Genomic DNA, 16,182 nt, shown 5'->3' on the forward strand with positions numbered 1-16,182 from the left:
AATAATAAAAAATCCGTTTTAACTTACTATGTAACATATCTACTGCATTTTATCATCCTTGCAGTGTGAAAATTTGCCAAATTATATCAACATTAATTGATCAATTGTTACCAATATCATGAATGAAAAACAGCATATCTTGATATTCTGAAAAGTTGAATTGAATATTCAAAGTACTGTGAATAATTCAATACTACACCAATCTAAAACAATAAATTTGGTTTCTGTTTTAATAAATTCATGTGAGACAACTGGAAAACTGAGCAAATGAATCTCTGTGAATAACTGGATATCTGCATGAAAGTATCTGAACCATCAAAAATCTAATTTCAAATAATACCTGGACTATGAATTTATTCAGCAAAATTTCTGATTGCAACAAGATGGATTTGCTTTTACAGATTTGTAACTTGCTTCACAATGAATTTTAATGTGCTGCATTGATCAATCTTAGATGAACTAATTTAGAAACAGTCAAAGAAAAAGTGAATAACAAGTCCAAATCCATGGTGAATGAATTTAGTTGTTTGTTTATATTCCCTAGGAGCACAGGCTGTGCAATTTTTTGTGAAGTTTATTATACAATGGTCCTGATTCTAACTCTGGGTAAATTATGCTGTGTGCTAGCAAGATGACTTAGATGTTTAACCATTGTGAGAGAAGACATCTGGATGGGTACATGAATAGAAAGGGTTTAGAGGGATATGGGCCAAACACAGGAATGTGGGACCAGTTTAGGAAACCGGGTTGGCATGGATGAGTTGGGCCGAAGGGCCTGTTTCTGTGCTGTATGACTCTATGACTCTAAGATACCTGGAAATATTTTATCTCCCAGGCTTAATAATCTCACGGGTGGGTTGCTTGATAGGTTCAGAAACGGGAAATCTGCCTACCATTGCCTCAGTACTGTTATATTGACCCTGGAAAACTCTAGTCCCCAAGTTTTCATATGATTTGAATCACTTTCTCAGTGCTGCATAGTCTGCTAAACACTTTTACCTCCTGCATTGCCTTCCTTACAATGATGGCTCATTGCATATCGAAGTCTGTGCCAGTTATTTTTAAAAAACAAAAGATTCTTGTTGCTAACTTCGGCTTGTTGTCTCGTGCCAATTTAAATACTGTGGTGTCTAGGGAATCAATACTTTCCTTGTGTGTTGTAGTTTTAAGTTCAATGGAGCAGTGATGATAATTAATATTTAGAGCTGCTTGGAGAATTTAAACTAGAACGTGGGGGGTGGCATGGTGGGGGGTGGGGGGGGGGGGGCGGGGGGCGAGGTTTGTGATGGCGAACCCAGGGAGATAGTGAGGAAAGAGATCAGTCTGAGACTGGTACAGTTGGGAAAAGGGTCAAGTCAAACAGTCAGGGCAGACAGGAACAAAGCAGACAATGAGACAGGACTGATACATTAAACTGCATTTATTTCAATGCAAGGGGCCGAACAGGTAAGGCAGATGAACTCAGGGCATTGTTCGGACTGGGATATTGTAGCAATTATCTTAGCCAAAGACATGGCTAAGGGTTGGACGGGACTGGCAGCGAAATGTTCCAGGGTATAGATGCTATAGGAAGGATAAAAGGGGGTTGGAGGGCAAGAGAGGAGCGTGAGTGGCATTATGATTAGGGATGACATTATGGCCAAACTTAGGGAGGATATTCCTGGGAATATGTTGAGGGAAGTTATTTCGGCAGAACTGAGAAAAAAGAATGGGTGTTTATCTAATTGGGATTGCACTACAGACCCTCCAATAGTCAGCCGGAAATTGAGAAACAAATTTGTAAGGAGATCTCAGTTATCTGTAAGAATAATAGGGTGGTTATGGTAGGGGATTTTAACTTTCCAAACATAAACTGGGACTGCCACAGTATTAAGGACTTGAATGGAGAGGAATTTGTTAAGTGTGTACAAGAAAATTTTCTGATTCAGTATGTGGGTGTACCTACTAGAGAACGTGCAAGACCTGACCTACCCTTGGGAAGTAAGGCAGGGCAGGTGACTGAGGGAGCACTTTGGGGCCAGTGACCATAATTCTATTAGTTTTAAAATAGCGATGGAAAAGGATAGACCGGATCTAGACGTTAAAGTTCTAAATTGGAGGAAGACCAATTCTGATGGTATTAGGCAAGAACTTTCAAAAGTTAATTAAGGGCAGATAATGAGATAATGAGAGTCCAGATACAGTATTTTCCTGTTAGGTTGAAGGGGAAGGGAGGTAGGTGTAGGGAATGCTGGATGATGAGAGAAATTGAGGTTTTGGTCAAGAAAAAGAAGGAAGCATATGTCAGGTATAGACAACAGAGATCGAGTGAATTCCTAGAAGAGTATAAAGCAGTATGAGTTTACTCAAGAGAGAAATTAGGAGGGCAGAAAGGGGACATGAGATAGCTTTGGCAAATAGGGTTAAGAAGAATCCAAAGGAATTTTACAAATACATTAAGTACAAAAGGGTAACTAGAGAGAGAATAGAGCCCCTTAAAGATCAGCAGGGCCATCTTTGTGTGAAACCACAGGAGATGGGGGAGATACTAAATGAATATTTTGTATCAGTATTTACTGTAGAGAAGGATATGGGAGATAAAGAACTTGGGGAAATAAATAGACACATCTTGAAAAATGTCCACATTACAGAGGAGGAGGCGTTGGACATCTTAAAACTCTTAAAGGTGGATGAATCCCCAGGACCCGATCAGGTGTACCCTAGAACTTTGTGGGAAGCTAGGAAAGTGATTGCTGGGCCCCTTGCTGAGGTATTTGTATCGTCAATATCCACAGGTGAGGTGCCAGAGGTTGGCTAACGTGGTGCCACTATTTAAGAAAGGTGGTAAGGAAAAGCCAGGTCACTGTATACTGGTGAGCCTGACATCAGTGATGGGTAGGTTGTTGGAGGGAATCCTGAGGGACAGGATTTACATGTATTTGGAAAGACAAGGACTGATTAGGGATAGTCAGCATGGCTTTGTGTGTGGGAAATCATGTCTCTCTAACTTGATTGTTTTTTGAAGAAGTAACAAAGACGATTGATGAGGGCAGAGCGGTGCATGTGATCTATATGGACTTCAGTAAGGCATTCGACAAGGTTCCTCATGGTAGACTGGTTAGCAAGGTTAGATCACATGGAATACCGGGAGAACTAGCCATTTGGATACAGAACTGGTTTGAAGGAAGAAGATGAGGGTGGTGGTGGAGGGTTGTTTTTCAGACTGGAGGCCTGTGATCAGTGATGTGCCACAAGGATTGGTGCTGGGTCCACGGCTTTTTGTCATTTATATAAATGATTTGGATGTGGACATGGGAGGTATGGTTAATAAGTTTGCAGATGACACCAAAATTGGAGGTGTTATCGACAGCGAAGAAGGTTACCTCAGAGTACAACAGGATCTTGATCAGATGGGCCAATGGGCCGAGGAGTGACAGATCAAGTTTAATTGAGAAAAAATGTGAGGTGCTGCAGGATTTATACAGTTAATGATAAGGTCCTAGGGAGTGTTGCTGAATGAAGAGACCTTGGAGTGCAGATTCATAGTTCCTTGAAAGTTGAGTTCTAGGTAGATAGGATAGTAAAGAAGGTGTTTGGTATGCTTGCGTTTATTGGTCAGTGCATTGAGTATAGGAGTTGGGAGGTCATGTTGCAGCTGTACAGGACATTGGTTGGGCCACTTTTGGAATATTGTGTGCAATTCTGGTCTCCCTGCTAGAGGAAGGATGTTGTGAAACTTGAAAGGGTTCAGAAAAGATTTACAAGGATGTTGCCACAGTTGGAGGGTTTGACCTGTAGGGACAGGCTGAATAATCTGGGCCTATATTTCCTGGAGCATTGGAAGCTGAGGGGTGACCTTATAGAGGTTTATAAAATTAAGAAGGGCATGGATAGGGTGAATAGGTAAGGTTTTTTCCCTAGGGTGGGGGAGTCCAAAACTAGAGGACATAGGTTTAAGGTGAGAGGGGAAAGATATAAAAGGGACCTAAGGGGAAACTTTTTCATGCAGAGCGTGGTGCGTGATGGAATGAGCTGCCAGAGGACGTGGTGCAGGCTGGTACAATTACAATGTTTAAAAGGCAACTGGATGGGTACACGCAAAAGGAAGGGTTTAGAGGGACAGCGGCCAAAAGCTGGCAAATGGGACTAGATTTATTTAGGATATCTGGTCGGTATGGAAGAGTTGGACCGAAGGGTCTGTTTCCATGCAGTCCAGCTCTATGACTCTCTTTGACTCTATGATGGATTCTTCTCATTCTGCTTCTAAGTGTGTTCAGCTGCCCTGATGGTAACAGAAATGCAGAAGGTAATATTACTACATCACTTTGTTAAAAAAAGCAAAATAAAACAAATGAGTTATTGCACATGATAAAGCAGCACCTGAAACTAAAGAGGCTATAGCAATGTAAGTGAATATGCTGCTTAAATGTTCTGAGGGTTTCTGACTCAACCAGCCTTTCAGGTAGTCAGTTCCAGACTCCCAACATCACCCAGGTGAAAAATATTCTCCTTATCTCTCCTCTTAACCTTCTACCCTCTTTCCTTAATTCTGTGCCCCCTAGTTATTGATCTGTCTATTAATAGAAAGAGTATCTCCTTATCCACTCAATCTCTGCTTCTCGTAATTTTATACACCGCTATTAGGTCCCCTCTCAACTTTCACTGTTCAAAAAAAAAACAACCCAGACTATCGAACCCTTTCTCATATCTTATCCAGCCCAGGAAGCATCCTGATAAATCTCCTCTGCACCCTCTCTAGTACGATCATATCTTTCTTATAATGAACTGCACACAGAACTCCAGATGTGGCCTAATGGATGTTTTGCACAGTTCCAGCATAACCTCCTTGCTCTTGAATTCAATGCCACACATAATAAAAGATAGTATCCCACATGCCTAATCGACATATCTGTCTGCCCTGCTACCTTCAGGAATTTGTGGATATACATATCAAGTCCCTCTGATCTTCAGCACTTTCCAGGATTCCATCATTCTTAGTTGCCTTGTTGGCTTTGCCCTAATGCATTACCTCCCACTTTTCTGGGTTGAATTCCATTCATCACTGTTCTGCCCAGCTGACCAGTCCATTGATACCTTCCTGTGGTTGGTGGCTATCCTTCTCACTGTTTACCCACGACCCAATTTTATATCATCTGTGGACTTCTTGATCCTATCCCCTACATTTAAGACCAACTTTTTAAAACAGCAAGGCCCACAGTACCAAGCCTTGTACAGCCCGTTGGAAACAGACTTCCAGTCACAGAACCATCTCTGTATCATCACTCTCTGCTTCCTACCTCTCAACCAATTTTGAATCCAATGTGCCACTTTGAATCCCAAGGGCTGTTACTTTCTTGACCACTATAACACGAGGGACCTTATCAAAAGCCTTGCTTAGGCCCCATAAAGACCACATCAAATGCCTTACACTCATCAACACTCCTATTTACATCTTCAAAAAAGTCAATCAAATTTATCAAACACAATCTTCCTTAACAAATCCATACTGACTTTTCCTGATTAAACTGTGTCTCTCCAAATACAGATATATTCTGCCCAACAAAATTCTTTTTAATAACTTCCCCACCACTGAGGTTAGATTGATCCGTAAATTCCTGGTCTGTCCTTTCCTCTTTTTAAAAACAGGCCAATGTTAGTCTCCTTCAGTCCTTTGGCAGCTGATTTATGGCCAGAGAGAATATGAAAATTATTGCCAGGGCCCCTGATATCGCTTTCCTTGCTTTCCTCAATAGGTTGGGATATATCTCAGCCAAGCCTGCAGATTTATCCATTTTGAAGGCTTTTAAATCCACCAGCACCTCCTATCTGTCTAGTTAACTGGCCTTTCAATATCTCACAGTCCACCCTGATGTCTCTACCTGCCATTGTGAAAACCGATGCAATACATTTATTGAGGATTGTGTCCCATGTCTTCTGGATCCACACATAGATTATGTCCTTAATGTGTCCCACTCTTTCCCTGTACTTCTCTTGCTCTTTATATTTTTTTCACAAAATGATTCAGGTTTTCCTTTATTCTACTCACTGGTGCTTTTTCATGCATTCTCTTTGCTTTCCCAATTTCCTTCTTAAGTCCCCCCCTCCATTTTTATAATCCTTCAGAGACTCTGCTATATTGAGCCCTCAGTGTCTGATTTTGGTCCGATCCTTTGTGTTTACAGAAACACATTTATGCTGTGCTCACAATTTCTTCTTTGAGTACTTTCTACTGCTCTGACAGTTTTATCTGTAAGTAACTGAACAGTTGGAGGTAAGCTGAGGCTGTAAGAGGTGGGAGTGAGGCTGGCAGAATTGGTACAAATGAAACAGAAATTGCTGGAGAAACTCAGCAGTTTGGCTGCATCTGTGAAGAGGTAACGTTTCAAGTCTGCGACCCTTTAGAATCGGTGGTTGTGAGAAAGTGAGTTTGAGTATCTGGATGAGGGTGAGAGTTCTGAGAACCAAGGATTGTTATTAGGTAGGTGTTGGGGGTGTGGTGCATTAAACAGCACAAGAGATTACTGGTTACAGACTGTAGGAAATGTCAATGTGAAGACGCACTCACTGACCTGATTCCTTGTGATACCCTTGTTCTCGACTACTAACACTTCCAGAGTAGCATCTATCATCCTGTAAACCTCTCTGCCTTTGTTTGATCTTCTATCATTTAAATCTCCTCCAATATTATTCAGTTTCTCAGCAGGAGGGACAGCCTGCCTTTTAGTAGTTCAAGCTGGTGCATTAAATGATACCTGTACAATGCTCATTGGGCTCCTGCTGGGTAGAGAGGCAGCATGAAGAAGGGGGAGGCAACCAGGAACCCAGCTGGCCACATGCTATAATCATGTACACATGATTTGCAAGCTGCTCATTTCGATTGGAATCAGTGCAGGCAGTCACCTCCATGCCCTAAAACATGCAAATTTCTGTTTCCCAGTGTCCTACAAACCTTTCCTTACCAAACAGCAATTAATCTTTGATTTGGAATTGGAGTCTTAAAAGTACAAGCCAAATTAACAGGAAAATACCAATTATACTCTAAATCCGACATAGCCTTTTTTCCTTCTATCCCATCAGTATAATGTTGACAAAGTATGCCAGAAAATCTGCTTGAACAATCAAATGGGTTATCTGCCAAATTTTTGCCATAGTTGTGGTGGCAGGGTGAACATACCAATTCATAAGTATCATCAAGGTATTGGTTATCAATTAATTAGGCAAATAAGATCATATTGTACTATGATGTTTGTAATTGTGGTAATTGTGTTGTTATTTTTCTATATTTCATTTATCTATTAAGATTTTAGAACTTCTTCTTAGTAATTTCGACATCAGTGTTCTTGTATTCACTTTTGTTTGTCAGCATTGTTTTGTAATTTGATTAAACTGTTATTTATTCCTCTTTCAACTGATTTAATATTACATTTTTATACATTTTGTATATCACTACACATCATTTCTCGAAGCAGCTAGGATGGAAATACTACTGGTGATTTGTTTGGGAGGCAGTTTTCTGCACGCCGTCAGTTGACCATGGCCTTTTATATTAGCAAAAATGCACTACAGGTCAATATTCCCATTAATTTTTTGTTAAAGTAAGCATTTTTTATTAACAAGAATATTTATGTGCTTACAACATTCCACTCATGCCACCAAAAGTTCATGTCAACGAAGTACTGATGTAAGAAAATTGTTGTAATTTATTAAATTGTACCAAATTTTATTACTTGACTGGCCGTTAGTAAAGGATTTAAACCTCTCATGACTAGTATTACTTGAAAATGGAGTGTATATTCTAATCTTTCTAAGGCAATTTCCCAATGGAGAAATTTTGGAAAGGTTTCATCATATTTCTCACAAAGAGACATTAATTTCACAAATCCAAGGGCATTCTGATCCTAGCTTAAAGATCTAAATTTACCTCACGAAGAAATAATAACTGCAACCCAAAATTTCCAGAAAATTATTTATAAAAAGTTGAGGCTGTGTCATATATTTAATTTAACATATTTGACTTTTATATATCTTGGGCATGCTTACAACTGTCCCAATAAACAAAGACATGTCAGTGAACTACATTATACAACACAGTACCACATGAGTCAGCATAATATCTAGTATAAGTGAACATTGAAATGAAAAAAATGTCTGATCATAAAATGAGCCTGCAGAATGCATGGGAAAATCCCTGTGCCTGAATGGATGAGAGCACAACATGTTGGACATTGAACTGGTGAGCTGTGGATGCCAAGTTGGATTCGACAAACAGCTCCCCAGAGACGAGTGTGAAGATCAGTCTCCTGCACTGCTGACAGTGGCCCTCAGGTAAGTCAAAGAGGTTGGAATCGTCGAATCATACTATGCAGAATAAGGTCTTCAGCCATCGTCTGCCCAGTCAAAAATACATTACTACACAAACCCATTTTCCCGCACTATGGCTTTGGAAGAGAGGGTTATTTTATAATGATGCGATGAGGCTGGTGGGACTATTAACAAATCTCAAGTGAATCATGCAAAAGAAAGCAAGTAAAGTGAGCTTCATAGAGGAAATTCTAGAAGTCCAAATTCCAGGGCAGTTGACAAGCTAAATGTCAAAGTAATTCTCATCATTAAAATAAAATATCCAGACTGTCTAAACAGAAATACTATGTCAATATGCTTCATTTTCTGTAAATGCATAGGCTAGCAATATGTCAGCCCTGCCAAACATGAGATAAGAGTACAAGTAACCAAATCTGAAATTAGAAGAGTAATTAATGGCATATATTTCAGGAATAGTGAAGACTTTTGTTTACATTTGGGACTACAATTTGTTGAAATAAATCAATAATATTCCAAAATGGGTGTGCAAAGCCCATACCCAAATAAAAGATCCAGTCATAGGTCATTTGGAAGACAAAGTATTTTAGATACAAAAACAGAAATTGCTGGAAAAGCTCAGCAAGTCTGGCAGCATCTGTGGAGAGAAATCAGACTTAACTTTTCGGGTCCAGTGACACTTCCTCAGAACATGGTTTTTGACTTTCAGCATGTATACTTCTTTCTGTTTTTATAAGCTATTTCAAATAACTTGATAATGTGAAAAAGAGGTCATGTAGAAAACTTAATAAGGAAAATGAAAGACTTGCACGAAAATAACATGCTAAATTTTCTCCTCAATGATGAAGCATAGGCAATGGCAAGAAAGTGAAAAAAATGGCAAGAATGAGAAAATCAGAATCTCAACATCAAGGACTTTTTCAGATTTTCCCCTTAATGTTAAGTAGTGACTTCAGAATCTCACTATTGAGTAGCGACTACCTTATATCTATGCATTTGTGTCATTGTTAGCTCAACACACCTCATCCATATGCCATTTCAATTCTCTCCTTTGCCAATAAATGAGAAATGAAATTCTAAACTTGAAGGTCAGAGTAGATTCTTGGTGGCTGCAGCTGGCCAATTGCATTTCCTGACCACCATCCAACTGTCTTCAGCTCAAAGATAACACAGTGTGGAGCTGGAGGAACACAGCAGGCCAGGCAGCATCAGAGGAGCAGGAAAGTTGACATTTCAGGTTGGGACCCTTCTTCAGCTCAACATTCCTGAATGCTCCACAAATACCATCCTCCTCGACTCTTTCTCCATTCAAGTGGGAGTGACAAACCACCAGCCTTGCCACATCATCCTGCAACTCACACAGGCCTTCAACACCTTACTTTGGGGTCCAGCAACACCTATGACTTACATGCTTCTGCCAGATCATTTTGCACGCAGAAACATACTTGCATCTAATGCATCTGCACAAAATGCATCTTATAGCTCTTAGTTTGAAGTCTAAGCACTCATTCATTGCTCTGGCTCGGAGACTGGCAGCCTCTGTATTTTTCACATTGCTTTCTGAATGCAGACTTACTGACTTCAGCACTGACGTAGGGGCTGACAGCCTCTGTGGCTTGCATTGCTTATTAAAGCAGAAGGAGGGGCAGGCAACATGTCATGGTGGGGAATACTGAGCTGGAAAGGGGATGGATATGTTACTGTGTGGCATTTTGCTATGTCTTTTGTTTTTCCAGGATAATAAAGCTCAATAATGTAAGATTGAATGTTCCAACATTAAAAACAGCTGTTAACAAATCAGTTTTGTGCATGAAAGTGTTTAAGCCTGAATGATGTGATGGGGCAACAAAATCATCAATGGAAGTGATAATTGTGCATATGCTTGCATGTTGCTACATGTCAAAGGCCAGCAGGAGACAGAGGAACAGATATGTGGATAGATCATGGAAAAATGTAAAAACAACAGGGTTGTTGTGTGGTGGATGATTTTAACTTCCCGTATATTGACTGGGATTCGCTTAGTGCCAGGGGCTTGGATGGTTAGCATGTTCCTGTGAAAGTTAACGATAAGGATAGTAAGATTCAGGGACCTTGGATGACAAGATAAATTATGAGTTTAGTCAATAAGGAAAAGGAGGCAAATTTCAAATTTAGGAAACTGAAGACAGACAGAGTCCTTGAAGAATATAGAGAAAGCTGGAAAGAACTTAAACAAAGAGTTAGGAGGGATAAGAGGGGCAATAAAATGTCCTTGACAAACAGGATTAAGAAAAACCCCAAAGCGTTTTAAATGTAAATGAGGAGCAAGAGGGTGGCAAGAGAAAGGGTAGGTCTACTCAAGGACAAAGGTGGGAATTTATGCGTGGAGCCACAGGAAGTGGGTGAGTTCCTTAATGAATACTTGGCGTTGGTATTCGGAAAGGAGAAGGGCATGGTGAATGGTGTCTAGAGAAGAGCATGTTGATAATCCAGTGCATGTTATTATAAAAAAAAAGGAGGTGGTGTTGGATGCTTTGAAAAACATTAAAGTAGACAAGTCCACAGGACCTGATGGGATCTGTCTCAGAATTCTGAGCGAGCTGAGGGAGGAAACTGCTGGGGCCTTGTATGAAATCTTCAGATCCTCTTTAGTCACAGGAGAGGTTCCAAGGAACTGGAGAAGAGCCATTGTCATTCCTTTGTTTAAGAAGGGCAGCAGGGATAATCCAGGAAATTACAGGCCGGTGAGCCTTACATCAGTGGTAGGGAAATTACAGGAGAAGACTTTTAGGTACAGGATTTACTCACATTTGGCAATATATGGACTTATTAGTGATAGGCAGCATGGATTGGTGCAGGAGATGGTCACATCTCACAAACATGATCGTGTGTTTTGAGGAAGTAACAAAGATGATTGATGGGGCTGAGCAGTAGATGTTATCTATATGGACTTTAGCAAGGCCTTTGACAAGGACTTTCATGGCTGGCTGATATAAAGGTGAAGTCACATGGGATTCACGGTGAGCTGGTAAGATGGACATACAAGCCAGGCAGTAGGAGTGGAAGGGTGTTTTTCTGACTGGACATCTGTGACCAGTGGTGTTCTATGGGGATCAGTGCTGGGATCCATGTTGTTTGTAATACAAATATAAATGATTTGAAGGAGAATGTGGGTAGTCTGATTATTAAATTTGTGGATGACACAAAGATTGGTGAGTGGTAGATAGTGAGAAGGATTGCCAGAGAATATGGCAGGGTATAAATAGGCTGGAGACTTGGGCAGAGAAATGGCAAATGGAATTTAATCTGGACAAACGTGACGTGATGCATTTTGGAAGGCCTACTGCAGGAATGAAGTGTACAGTAAATGATAGAACCTGCTTGGTCTTGTGCTACTAAATGGTCACTCAAATTTAAAATTTGCCTGATTGACTGCTAAAATCTGTTGTGAACATATGACGTGGCTATATTCTTAAATATTGCCACAACTGTGTGATTATAATAATGTATATTTTGTATGGAAGGCTAATCTGTCTGTAAAAACAGATACAGAATCCCACAAAGTGGCTCCCAACAGTCACATGGAGATAGCAAGAACTGCAGATGCTGGAGTCAGAGTCAATACGATGTGGAACTGGAGGAACACAGCAGGTCAGGCAGCATCAGAGGAGCAGGAAAGTCAATGTTTCGGGTCGGGACCCTTCTTCAGCCCAGTCATGATGAAGGATATAAACCTGAAATGTCGACTTTCCTGCTCCTCTGATGCTGCCTGATCTGCTGTGTTTCTCCAGCTCCACATTGTATTGACCCAGAAGTCACATGACTGCTCTTGGAGCTTTGCTCAGCCAAAAAATATGGACAGATGTGCCAATGTCTTTGTGTCAACCACAAAGGCGGACATTTGGAATCTGAATAACCTTTAGACAACACAGAAATGTTAGAATTCAAAGCTTCTAAGAGGCAGAAAAAATGCAAAAGACTGGAAGAACTTCACAGGACATTTTAACATCATTGCTTTCTGGAACTGTGATTCATCAAAATGATCATAACAGCAATCTTAAAATTTAATCTATATAAGATACTCTATGAGGCATCAGTTAAAACAGAATTCCACCACTCTACAAGTGGAGTCTAAGAGGCACCCTCAGAAAGATTAGTTGTCAGCCAAAGGTAGCTCAAAAAAATCTTTCAGAAATTAAACACAGTTCTGCCAAAAGACCAAGCAATTTGCAAGGCAGATAACTGCAGTACTAATGAGGAAAAAGAAACTTTCTCTTTCCTAAATACACCTGTGCAGGCAATCTCATCTAAGTGCCCAACTACAGATCCCATCACAATTGCTGAAGCTGGCTTCAACTTTTAACCCCTTCACCCTGGAATGATAAATCTTCAAACAAAAACCAAGGTTCTAAAGATAACCAAGTGATCTCATTCTCAAATTTGAGTTCTTTTTATCCATCCTACTATTAGTCTTTGTAACTGTACTTTAGTTAATAACTATCACTTCTACTTAGTAACTTTCAGCAATAGTTGTAAAATGAAATAAGCTTTAATCTTGTTCAAGCTGTGCTGCAGGTTATTTTTAAACTGGAACATTCAAAACTCAAAAGAGGGCTAGAATTCAAAATTTATGGCCCATTTTTAGGCCATAACAAGTGTTGTCACGACAATATTATTGAATCAAGAAAGTAGCGTGACACATTCCAGAAGTAGTAAAATTAAATAACACAGGGAATTCATTTTTGGGTGAGGCATATTTATATACTTCTATTACTCTTTTACACTATGTACGCTACAAAATTTGGTTTGTTCATTCTCGTGGCCTGCTGTTTTTTATCAAGTAATTGTAAAGTGTTGGTGAATTTCTTTTTAAGATTGTAATCCTACTATTATTCAGTGGTGCATTTTTTACAAGTTATTAATTTACTACATGCTAATAAATATAACCAATAAGGTTATGAAAAATTAAGAATTATCTTCACCTTTAAGCACTTCTTTAGAATAATGGTAGGTGTTTGCATGAAAAGTTATTGCATTTCCTTGACATCTATTTTAGGATTGTTGTCCTTTGCGTGATCAACAGCACAAATACAATATCTGATAATACTGAACAGTTTTCTAAACCGTAACTCAAGATGCCCCCAACATCATAAATACATGAGCTACAAATGCACTTGAATTTGCCCGTGAACAGATAATGACACAATCTACTGTTTTCGGCCTATTGAAAACAAAGCATTTCTTTGAAAATTGAAATCCTTTGAAATTGAAAAGAAACAGATATGTAGGCAAATCACAGAAAGGTGTGAAAGAAATAAGGTTACAGTTGTAAGGGATTTCAACTTTGCTAACATGAATAGGATCACTTCAGTGTGAAAGGATTAGATGGGATGGAATTTTTAAAGTGCATCCAGGAGAGCTTTTTGTGCCAGAATGTAGATAGTCCTACCAGAGATGGGGCAGTGCTAGACCAAATCCTAGGGAATGAAGCTGGTCAAGTGGTTGAAGTTTTGGTGGGGTGAGCATTTTGGAGATAGTGACCATACATCCGTAAGTTTCAAAGTCATTATGCAAAGGGATAAGGATAGTGCAGAAATTAAGTGTCTAAATTGGGGGAGAGTCAATTTTAATATCATTAGACAGGATCTGGCAAACATAGACTGGGAGCAGCTACTTGCAGGTAAGTCTACATTTGGAAATTGGGACTCTTTTAAAAATATTAATGCAAGAAAATTCAGGGCCAGCATGTTCCTCTAAGAGGGAAGGTCAAGGATAACGAACTGTGGAAAAAGAAATGAAGTCTATAGAACTCGGAAATAAATATTGATGCTTTGAAAACAATTAATACTACAGAACAGGAAGTGCTGGAGGTCTAAGAAAACATAAAAGTGGATAAATCTCCAAGATCTGATCAAGTGTATACCAGGACATGTAGGAGGTTATGGAGGAAATTGCAGGAGCCATAGCAGAAATATTTGTATCATCTATAACCACGGGTGAAGTGCCGGAGGACTGGAGGATAGCTAATATTGTGCCTTTATTTAAGGAAGGCTGTAAGGAGAAGCCTGGGAATTATAGATCTGTGAGTCTGACATTGGAGGTGATTCTGAAAGATAGAATTTATATGCATTTGGAGAAGCAAGGAATGATTAGGGATAGTTAGCATGGTTTTGTGTGCGGGAAATCATGTGTCACAAACTTGACTGAGTTTTTTGAGGAAGTAACTAAAATGATTGATGAGGGTAGAGTGGTAAACATTGTTTACATTGTATTCCATCTGCCACTTCTCTGCCCACTCTCCTAGCCTGACCAAGTCCTTCTGCAGCCTCCACACCTCCTCAACACTACGTGTCCCTCCACCTATCTTTGTGTCATCTGCAAACTTAGCAACAATACCCTCAGTTCCTTCATCCAGATCATTAATGTATAATGTGAATAGCTGTGGTCCCAACAGCGATGCCTGCAAAACTTCATTAGTCACTGGCTTTTATCTTTTATCCCCACTGTCAATAAATGTGGAGCTGGAAAAGCACAGCAGGTCAGATAGCATTCGAGGAGCAGGAAAGTCAATGTTTCGGGCCAAAACCCTTCCTTAGGACAGGGGATGGGGAGGAGAGCCGAGAAATAAATAGTGGGGGGAAGATAGGTGAGATGGAGATAGGTGGATGCAGGTAGGGGGTCATTGTGGTTGGTCAGTGGGAAGGGTGGAGTGGATAAGTGATTAAGAAGATGGACAGGTTTGGGGAAGAGAGATTTCAAAGCTGGTGAAGTCAATATTCAGGCCATCGGGAGCTCCCAAGGCAAAATATGAGGTGCTGTTCCTCCAGTTTATGTTTGGCCTCACTCTGAAAGAGGAGGAGGCCAAGGATGGACATGTCACCAGGGGAGTGACAGGGGAAGTTAAAGTGGTTAGCAACCGGAATGTCAGGTTGGTTGGTGCTTGCAGAGCTTCTGGCTTCTGGTGACACTTATTGACTCTAGATTTCAACATCTGCAGTCCTTACTGTGTCTAAGTCTTTTATTCCCACTGTCTGCCTTCTGCCAGTAAGTCAATCCTATATCCAAGCCAGTACTTTGTCCCCAACACCCCAGGGTCTTATCTTATCCAGCAGTGTCTTGTGTGGCACCTTGTCAAAGGCCTTCTGGAAATCCAAATAGATCGTGTTCTCTGCTCTCCTTTATCTAATCTATTTGATACCTCCTCAAAGAATTCTAAGAGATTTGTCAGGCATGACCTTCCCTGAACGAAACCACACTGACTCACTCCTGAGGAGTGCAGGAGGGCATGCCAGGAGCAGCAACAAGCATACCTAAAAATGAGGATGGCACAAAATAGTAATACTTACGTGTCAAACAGCAGAAACAGCAAATGATAGAGGTAAGCAATCCCATGACCAATAAATCAGATCTAAGTTCTACAGTTCTGTCATATCATCTCATGAATAGTGATGGACAATTAAACAACTCACTGGTGGGGGAGGTTCCACAATTATGTCTGTCCTCAATAATGGGGGCGTCTAGCACATCAGTGCATGAGATAAGTATTCACAACAATTTTCAGCCAGAAGTGCCAAGTGGATGATCCATCTTGACCTCCTCCAGTGGTTCCCTGCATCCTTGGATGTCGGTCTTCAGCCATTTTGATACATCCTACATGATATCGGGAAACTAGATGTTTCTCCAGCTGGAGGCACTGGCTATAACAAAGGCTGTGGGTATTCACAACATTCTGACAGTAGCACTGAATTGTCTGCTCCAGAACTTGCTGTAGCCCTAGCCAAGCTGTTCCAGTACTGCTACAACTCTGGCAACTATCCAACAATGTGGAAAGTGCCGCGTCATGTCTTGTAGACAAAAAGCAGGGCAAATTCAACCTGGCCAATTACCACTCCATCAGTCTACCCT

The sequence above is a fragment of the Rhincodon typus genome, chromosome 16 (genome assembly GCF_021869965.1).
Source record: "Rhincodon typus isolate 14 chromosome 16, sRhiTyp1.1, whole genome shotgun sequence".
In the NCBI taxonomy this organism is placed as follows: domain Eukaryota; kingdom Metazoa; phylum Chordata; class Chondrichthyes; order Orectolobiformes; family Rhincodontidae; genus Rhincodon; species Rhincodon typus.